This window comes from Vanellus vanellus (assembly GCF_965231255.1).
Source record: "Vanellus vanellus genome assembly, chromosome: 10".
Lineage (NCBI taxonomy): Eukaryota > Metazoa > Chordata > Aves > Charadriiformes > Charadriidae > Vanellus > Vanellus vanellus.
In genome coordinates this window covers 2,269,061-2,277,979 of record NC_138915.1, presented here as the reverse complement: position 1 = coordinate 2,277,979, position 8,919 = coordinate 2,269,061, and positions in this window count along the sequence as shown.

Sequence of the window (8,919 nt, the reverse complement as noted above, 5' to 3'; positions counted from 1 at the left end):
CAAGCTGTACGAGCAAGATGTGTCTGGGAAGCGAGAAGGCAATGAATTAGATACCAAAGGAAAAAAAAAAAAAGCAAAAAGGAAAGGAAAAAAAGGAAGGAGAGGAAGGAAAATGTGAGAGAGAGAATGGAAGGAAAAAAAAAAAACCAAGAAAAAGAAAGAAAATAAGAAGGGAAGAAATGCACCCATTTGTAAGTCTAAAGCCACCCAGAAGGATGGGAGCAGGAGCCCTCCGAGCCGCTGCGTGGGCCAGCGGTGGCTGAAGGCTCTGCGGACCCGCTCGCTGGTGCCGGGGTGGGCGGTGGCTGCAGCCAGGGCTGGGGTGGGTTGGGACGGACACGGCAGGTTGGCCGGTGCAGCCCTCCCCTACGGCCTGCCGTGGGAAAGGGGAGGCGACGGGGGGCTTGACTGGGGCTACTTAGCCACAAAGTGACCAGCAGGAAGGGAGCAGGGCTCTAGAGCAAGGAATTAAACCAGGAAAGCGGGTGGAGAACATGGCTTCTGGCATCTCCCCAGGCTGCGGGGCCAGGAGGCAGCGAGCTGGCTGGCCGAGGGACAGGCTGGCCATGGGGACACCAAGGATGGGCTGGGGACAGGTGGTGGGGGAGCTGCCCCAGGCGTGGGCTGGTTTTGGGGGCCAGCTGCGTGTCAGGCTCTCCGGGACCATCTGCCTGCAAACGCTTACTGCTTCTTCAGAGCGGGGCGGTGGTGGGACAAATGTCCAGTGGGATGGTTTGGGGTGGTCCTTAGGAGCATCCAGCGAGGCGGTAAGAGGGAGGTCTGACTAAGCATAACGGGGCTTTCGCCTGCGCTGCTGCAGCAGCCACGGGGATCTCCGCACCCCATTCCCTTTGGTCAGTACTGGCTTTGTTCATTTTGCGAGCCCTTGACCTTTCTGCTCTTTTCAAATGCTGCTGAAATTTCTTACGCTGGCATGCTTGAAAGGACGTCCCCGAACACACCACCCTCTTCCCACCACCCTAGTCTTCCCGGCTAATCGTTCACCAGCGTCAGCACCGAACTCTGATCTCAGGAGCCATATAATAACAATGCTTCTTCAAGAGCAGCTTTAAGTTGATACGAGCCGTAAGTCAAGAAGAACAATTTTTTTTTTAAAAAAATCAATGTATTTTACTTAGAGAAGTGTTACTATGTCATTAATACTGCCTTCATTTGCTAAGTCTTTTTACAGTCTGCTTGACCCGCAATCTGCCCGCTGTTTGCTCTGAGCGCTCTGCCAGACCGGACAGGAACAGTAACTGCGCTCGGCTTTGCTAGCTGGGTTGGTTTTTTTTTTTTTTTTAATGCTTAGTTTCACTTGAAGGGTCTCTGCTGCAATGTTTGGCTCGAAACACCGCAGAGACGGGGTTATTTATTTAAACCATCTGTTTCCATTGGCACAAAGATAGCCCATCACAATATTTCTGTTGGTCTTCAAACTCTTTGCACACCTGCCAGCGGCCGCGCAAGTTAGCAGATGCGAGTGGACGGGTCCTGCTGGTCCCAACGGTTCGCGCTGGTTCTGTGCGGGTATAAATAACGCCTGTCACTGAAGGCAATGCCCTTCTCCTGCTGCCCCCTCTGAATTTCTCATTCTCCGGTTTGGGAAAAGCACAGGAATTATAGCCGGGGGGAGGCGGAGTGTGGAATTCAAACTGGCATTTCTACAGCGGTTTATATCAGCCTTCCTCTTCCAGCAAAAGCTTTTTGTTTCTGTTGTTTGGTGCAGGATAAGTACGGCCTTTAACCCTCTACAGGACTGGGTATCCCTAACAGGCCTTTTCATGGAAAGCCAAAAGAATTACAGTCGGGGTAAAAAACCAGCTCGGAGCAGTGTCCACATCGCTCTCCCCCACGGTTGGTACCTCTGGCTCTTTGGGGACCTGTTATTCCCTGACTGTAAAGCATCCCCGTTAGCTCCTGACGCTGCTTCTAGTCTCGAACTCAAAATGGGTCTGTCCAGGGAGTGCGAAGGAACACTTTAACCGTGAGCGTGGGCTTTGGTGGGTGCTGCTTCTTGGGTATGTCTGCTGTTTCTGCTGATTTCTCTTTTACTCCCCCCCCAGGAGGCAACGTGAACACAGTCCCTGCTACCTCAAATTCCGCAGTCCGGTTTCCCGTGTGGTGGTGTCTCAGCGGGGTCAGCACGCCCAAGGTGCAAGGAGTGGACGGGAAAACCCAACCGGCTGTTGCCCTTTGCCAGGTAAGCGTTGTTACCACCCGCCCCAGCATAAAACCACATTGTACCCGCGCACGACAACCAACGTGCTTTTCCCTGTCCGGAGATGTCATTAACGGAGCCCCTGGGTAGCACTAAATTATGTGCGAGGCTGAAAACACTCATCTGTAATCAGGCAACAAAATCAAACTTGTTTAATGGTACATCCAGACAGTAAAAATAAGGCCAGTGTAACTGCGCTAGCGACACCGATAACAACAGCGTGACACATCCTTGAGCGATTTGGCTGCGCGCTCCCCTCCCGGCTGGCCGGCAGCACGCACAGCCGGCGCTGCGAGCGGCGCGACTGGCCCCACGCCGTTACTCAGCCCCTTCTCTGCGGCAGCCAAACATTTCTTGCTTTTTCTCCATCCATTTCCTTTTGCCCCCGGCGATCCTGCCCGCCCCCGACAAGTGGGCTGCGAGTACCGCAGCCGGCATCCAGGCGGGGGCAGGTGCTGCCGGCGGGGTACGTACCTCGCGTGCCAAAGCCCCTTTAGCATCACCTTCGCAGTCACCTTTACTGGCACGGGCAAACAGCAGATGCCTTCAGGCAGCGATTCAGCGGGACCGAACGCGGTAGCTTTGTGGGGAGCCTGCACGCTCGCAGTCCTTAGAGAACGGGCACGAACTGTCCTGGGAGCAGAACCAGAGACCACGTCACCTGTCTCGGCTCTCACCACAGCTACGAGTATTTATTGTATTTGCTCCTATTTTCTTTTCCTGGTCCAAAGACTCTGGATTTCCTTTGTATAGCGCGAAACCACCGCAGCAGCAGGGCTGGCCAGGGACTCCTCTCTTGCTGCCCTGTATCTGTGGGGGAGTGAAACTTTGAGGAAATCAGTGTGTTGGTCACACATTCCCTCAAAAAAACCAGCCTGTGGGATAAGGGCTCTGTTAAGGCAGAACGAGAGAATAACCCTCCCTGGTCCTGACCCACCTTGTGCATACACACAGCACCCCCCCCCCGGAATGGGCACCAGTGCTTTTCCCTGTTGGAGTAGGGCTCTTTGGTGGCTGCCACGGGCTTTTGTGTCATTTGGGTGTCCCCGGGGGGCAGTGAGGGTGCTCCGCAGTTGGCCATGAACGCCAACACACCAGAGCTCGGCTCCAGCCAAACTGAAAAATAAATTGCGACATACAAACGATGTGGTTTAGGTCAGATAAGGCGGTAAGGGATAGATTTTTTTTTTTTACAATTGCACAATTAGTGCAATTTGCCCGTCTCATCCTTTGCTGGAGTCGGGCCCGTGCGGCTCTGTAAAAACTGCACTTTCACGTCAGCGGAGTTTGGACGGGGAGCGGAGCGTGTCATAAGGCTGCTCATTTTTGGCACAGGAAAAGCACTGGTCTGGCTGCTGGGGAGTTAAAATACAGCAAATGGCACTTCTTTGCATTTATCCAGCTCCCAAACAGAAAACAAAGAACGAGGGTGATATAGCACAAATAACGTGGAAAGCAATTCCACTTTAAGACGTGCTAAAATACCTTCAACTCAAACAGGACCCGTGGCCTGGGCTGCCCAGGAGTGACCGATGGGGGAAACGTCCAGGTCAGCGGCATCGGACGGATATTAAACCGCACCTGGGCAACAGGGCTCAACAAAGCTCTGCTCGGACCGTTCGTCCAGACAGGCCCGCGCGCGCCCGGCGTGAAGCCCAGCCCGTGACAAAGGACTCTCTGAGACAACGGCAGCACCGACTTCCACTCCTGTAAGTGACCCATTTGCTCAAACCTGCTGCTCTTTTCACACTTCTGCGGCGTTTTGCAGTGAATGGGATAAAGTACGGACTCAGCCTACGTAAAACCTGCCTTAACAATCCCTGTCTTTGGGGGGAAGAGGTACTTCCCTGTATGTGGCTGAGCCGAACTATTTCCAGCATTTCCAGGCTGGATCAGTCCGGTCACTAAACCTGGGGACTGAGGGCAGCCTTCAGTTATGCCCGTGGTAGGTCACTGGGGTTGGTCCGATTCATACCAGTTAAGAAAACAGTCAGGAACAGGACTTTATTATTATTTTTTTAACCTCAGTTACACTGTTCTATGGAAAAATCCCACTGATTCAGAGGAGACAGTGGGTGGCTGTTGTACAGGAAAGAGGAGCCCTGGCCCCGCTGGCTTGGGTGATGGCTGGGGCTTGTTTGGCATCTCCACCCAGGAGAGGGCCACCTGCTTTCTGATTTCCTATGAACTGGCAAAGGCTTGAAGGCACACATACACACCCTCCGACTGTTTGCTTCATGAGTAACAGCTTCACAGCTTTTGTAAAAGTGAGCTAAAAGGAGAAGCAAATATACCACCATCTATCCACCATCCCTGGAGGTGTTCAAGGCCCGGTTGGACGGGGCTTGGAGCAACCTGGGCTGGGGGGAGGTGGCCCTGCCCAGGGTGGGGGGTTGGAGTGAGAGGGTCTTTAAGGTCCCTTCCAACCCAAACCGTTCTATGAGACTATGATCCTCTTAAGGATAAAAAAAAAAAGAATAAAACTTCTCTTCTGAGGTTAACTTCCACTGACTGCCAGGACCAGCCAGAAAGATGCCACTGAGCCTCTCGGAGCCTGAATTCTCCGAGGGTATTTATAAGCCAATTTAGTACCACGGTTTATTCTGAAAAACCTCCATCCTAGCAAAAAATGTGTGTCTGTTGCCCTCCAGCTGTGCAGTGGGTATAAAAGGCAGACAGGCCGCAGCAGCGTATGCTATGGCTCTCTGCTATAATAGCAAAAGGGCAGGAAAGTGCGTGTGTGCGAAGAGCTGCGTGTGTACAGCCCCCATCTCCGCTCCAAACACGGTTCCCAGCTCTTCTCCCCGGCTGCGAGCCGCAGAGGTGGCCGGCGGTGCCACACGCTCGACAAGATGCCGCAGAGCAGAGCACTTTTTCAAGCACTGATGTTTTCTTTATGAGGCAAGTGTTTCTGCAAGGGTTTAACTTTTTTATATATTCTCTTAGATGAAAAATTAAAAAAAATAACCAATAGTGCTCCGGTCTTGGAGATTTTTTGTTGCTGCTGTAGCCAGTACTGAAAGAGGCAAGTGCTCCGTGTCCCTGAGACACCGCGTGTGCCACCGGAGCGGCTTTGCCAGGTGTGTCGATGGGGAAGTGCTGGAGGGAGGTTTGGAAACGGGCTCTGGGGGGGTCTTGGAATGGGAAAACATTTTTGAGCCATCGCTGCTGCACGGCCCGGGCTGAGCACAGGGACCCTGCCAAACCCGCACGAGGTAACTCATGACTGTGGCTCTGAAATGAGAAAGTGCCCATCTTCACCAGGATGCATTTTTGCCTTGAGAGAGCTGGAAAAGAAAGGATGTGAACATTAAAAGCATTTAAGAAATACCGCGTCTCTCTTTTCCCTAGCAAAGGTAAGAGATTCAGACAAATACACACAGTTTTCCAATTTGTACCTGCGGTTTTGGGGACATTCTATCTGCGGTTAAACAGCTAGCGTCCTTCCTCAGCAGTGAAGGTTTGCGAAACCCTTGGTGGACGGTGCTTAGAAACGCTCTCGAAAACGCCCGTTATTCCCGCTGCAGCCCCAGCAACATGCGATTCCAGTTTGTTCTTTAATAACCCAGCACAGATGGTGCATTACATTCTTTGGAGGATGCTGACCCCCTACTGTACTTAGCGCAAAACCTGGTGCTGCTTCTTAGCTACAGAAAAACAAGAAAATTTATCATTTGGGGTAGATGGGCACGCGTAATCCCAGCACCATCAGGCAGATCGGAAGTCTGATGCCTTAAAAAGCAAAAGCTCGGCTGTAATACCATGGATATATACATTCCTCTCCTCTCATGTCACAAACGTATCAGCCTAAAAGCTTTACTCCTTCTATTACAGTTCCCAAGCGGAGCGGGGCCTGATTCTGCCCGCGGAGGCTGCCAGCGCTGCCCGGCGTCCCGCGTGCCCTCAGCCACACGGCCCGGCGAAGGAGCGCCACAGAGCACCAGACCAGGCAGGACCAGTGCAGGTGTTTGTTTTAAGTCATTTCCCTGAGCATCATTCATTCCGAGGACCGAGTTCTGCCCTTTGCCGTGTATGTAATAAAAGCTTTGGTGCAGAACGGTGCCCTCGGGCGGGCGTGCGCTATAGGGAATTGCTGAAGAAAGGTCTCAGCGATCAGCTGGGCACATCTGTCCTGCCGTGCCCCTGCCGCTGCCTCGGAGGGTCGGTTTGGGCTGTTCTCCAGAAATACGGCCCAACGACCCTCAGCACCCCGCAAGACACATGAATTTTAAACTGGGTTTCTTTGGGTTTGGTTTTTGTTTTATGCAACCCAAGTTCACAGCAGCGGGCTGAATGCCGGGTGGCTGGAGGAAGCTAAAGGCCAACGAATCCTGTCCCTAAATGAAGAACAGAAGCGGACTACGAGCTGCAGTGGCATTCCAGGCCCTGGAATGCTCCTCTCCCCGGCCACCAGCAGGACAGCGAGATGGGCTGGGAGCGTGTTGCAGGGCCGTGGAGGTCGTTACCGCTTCTGAGTGCGCTTTGGTGGTGCTCTTGCTCCCAGCACACGCACTGGGTGATGGGGTTTCTTCCCCATTCCCTCTTTGGCAGGGCTGGTTTTGGTACCCTACACATCTCAGGCGCTGCATACGGCTCGTGCGCTCCCTGACTCCGCAGCTCACGGTTGCGAACTTGGAAGGGAGAGTAAAATTCTGGCAAACAACTATTTTTGGTCTGCAGAGAGGGCGGTGAGGGCAGGAGAGGTGGTCTTCAGGGGGAGGTTTTACATGTAACTGCATTTTGGGTCTACTCTCCCCAGCAGCACACTTTGGAACCGGCGCTGTGCCAATCCCCTCCGGAGTGACTTCAGTTATGCGGTACAAGAGAAACAGGAGCACGTGGCCGGGTGAACGCCGGCACGGCACCAACGCCATCTTCATTGCAAGCAATAATGTAAGCGGGAGGAAAAAAAAAGCTCGGCTGGGGCTGTGGCTGAAGCAGTAGGCGATGCGAAGCTGTGATGTCTGAACCTGCTCCTGCACCTGCGCGAACTCCGGCCCCGCAGACGCCCTCCTGCTCGCAGCCCTGCCCCGTCCGGCCTCTCTCCCTGTCTCCCAGAGCACCCCTGCTCGGCTTTTCCATTTGTTTTTGAATTCCCTCGTCTGACTGCTTTCCCAGTACGTGTGGGCCGCCGCTGCGGTCGGGCCGCGTGCCAGCGACCCGGCCGCCGCTCACCGGATAGGGAAGAGCACAACGTCAGTGGCGCCACCGAAAACGCAGCTCTTTGGCCGCGGTTATTTAGAGGGCGGTGGTAGGTGCCGCCTGTGTGTTTCTCCACACATGGACGGGCGTCGCTCCCAACCGCTACCGGCTCTGGGTGCCGCGGCGTGAGAACCCCACTTCTCTTGGTCGTGACTGTATTTTTGGGCTAACTAGAAATACACGACTCAACTCTCTTACCTGCGTCATGCCACTGGGTTTCTGGAGAGGCCGCTTTGCCTTTCAGCACCCGGTTCCTTCCCCCTGGGGGCGTTCGCTCCCTCCGTGCCAAGGGAAAGCGGGGGCAGGAACCCGCTCACCGGCCGAGGGCTGAGCCCCTCGAAAACCCACCCCCTGCGCTGCCGCCCCGGGCTCCGAACTGCTCCTCGCGCCGCTCACAACGCATCTGCGATTAGACGGCTGTTCGGAGACTTCAGCTGGCTCCAGGTTTGGGTTGGAGCTGAGCAAAGGAAGAGAAAGCATTTTAAACCCACGTTTCGCAGAAGACGCGATCCGAGCTCCGCTTAGAGCACACCCCGCCAGCGCTCGCCGGGCGGTAGTTTGTCAGCGTGGAACCTCCAGCTACGCGTTAAGCACTCCACTCAGTTCAGACGGAGGACACAAAGCAAGGGGAGGGGGGATGTCTCCAGAACAAAGCTATTTTTTTGGTTAGACACGAACGTTTTAGCGGCTGTTTTGCTGACAAGCCGGAGCCCCGCCCCGGCGGTTCGTGCTCAGCCTTTGGGGAAAGAGTGAGACCGCTCTGAGGAAAATGATTTAAAATGCCTTCAGATGCCTTTTCACTTCTTTTTATTTAATTCCATAAATATTTTCATAAGGCTCAGTGTCTTTACAACACTTTTTTAAACACTTTTGTTTTGTTTTGTTTTATACACACAACTTTGACACTTGTTTGACAGGGTCAAACAGTCCAATATAAACAAAATAATAAAACTGGCAAGTGCGGATCAGCTGGGTTACCAAAATCCTTTTTTTTTTTTCTTTTTTTTTTTTTCTCTTACTGTTAAAACCCCAAAAGCACTAAAATATCAGTATTTGGCTTCAAACTAGAATTTTAAAAACCTTTTTTTTTTTTTTTTTTTTAAATTCTCTGCTACAAGTCCCTGTCGTCATAGTGCCTTTAAACTCCTACAGACTCTTCTTTTCTTCTTAAGGAAAAATAAGCTTGGTGATGCCATGCAGAACTTACAATAGCTACTAAATATACATGTTCCCTGAAATGTAGCTGCAATGAAAAGATGACAGAGCATAAAGAGAACAAAACCAGAAACCCAAAGCACCACAGTGTACTATCAATAACATTGCAACGGATGGCCGGCGACCATCCAGAAACTGAAACAGATTTCAAATATATTTCTCTATGTATTATTTTCTATTTACAACTGTTAGATGCACCTAGGTTGGTTCTCGTTTGATCTTTTTGGAGAGGGTGGGGAGGCAAAAGTCTTGAATTTAGATCCTCTGTTCTAGTGTCTAGG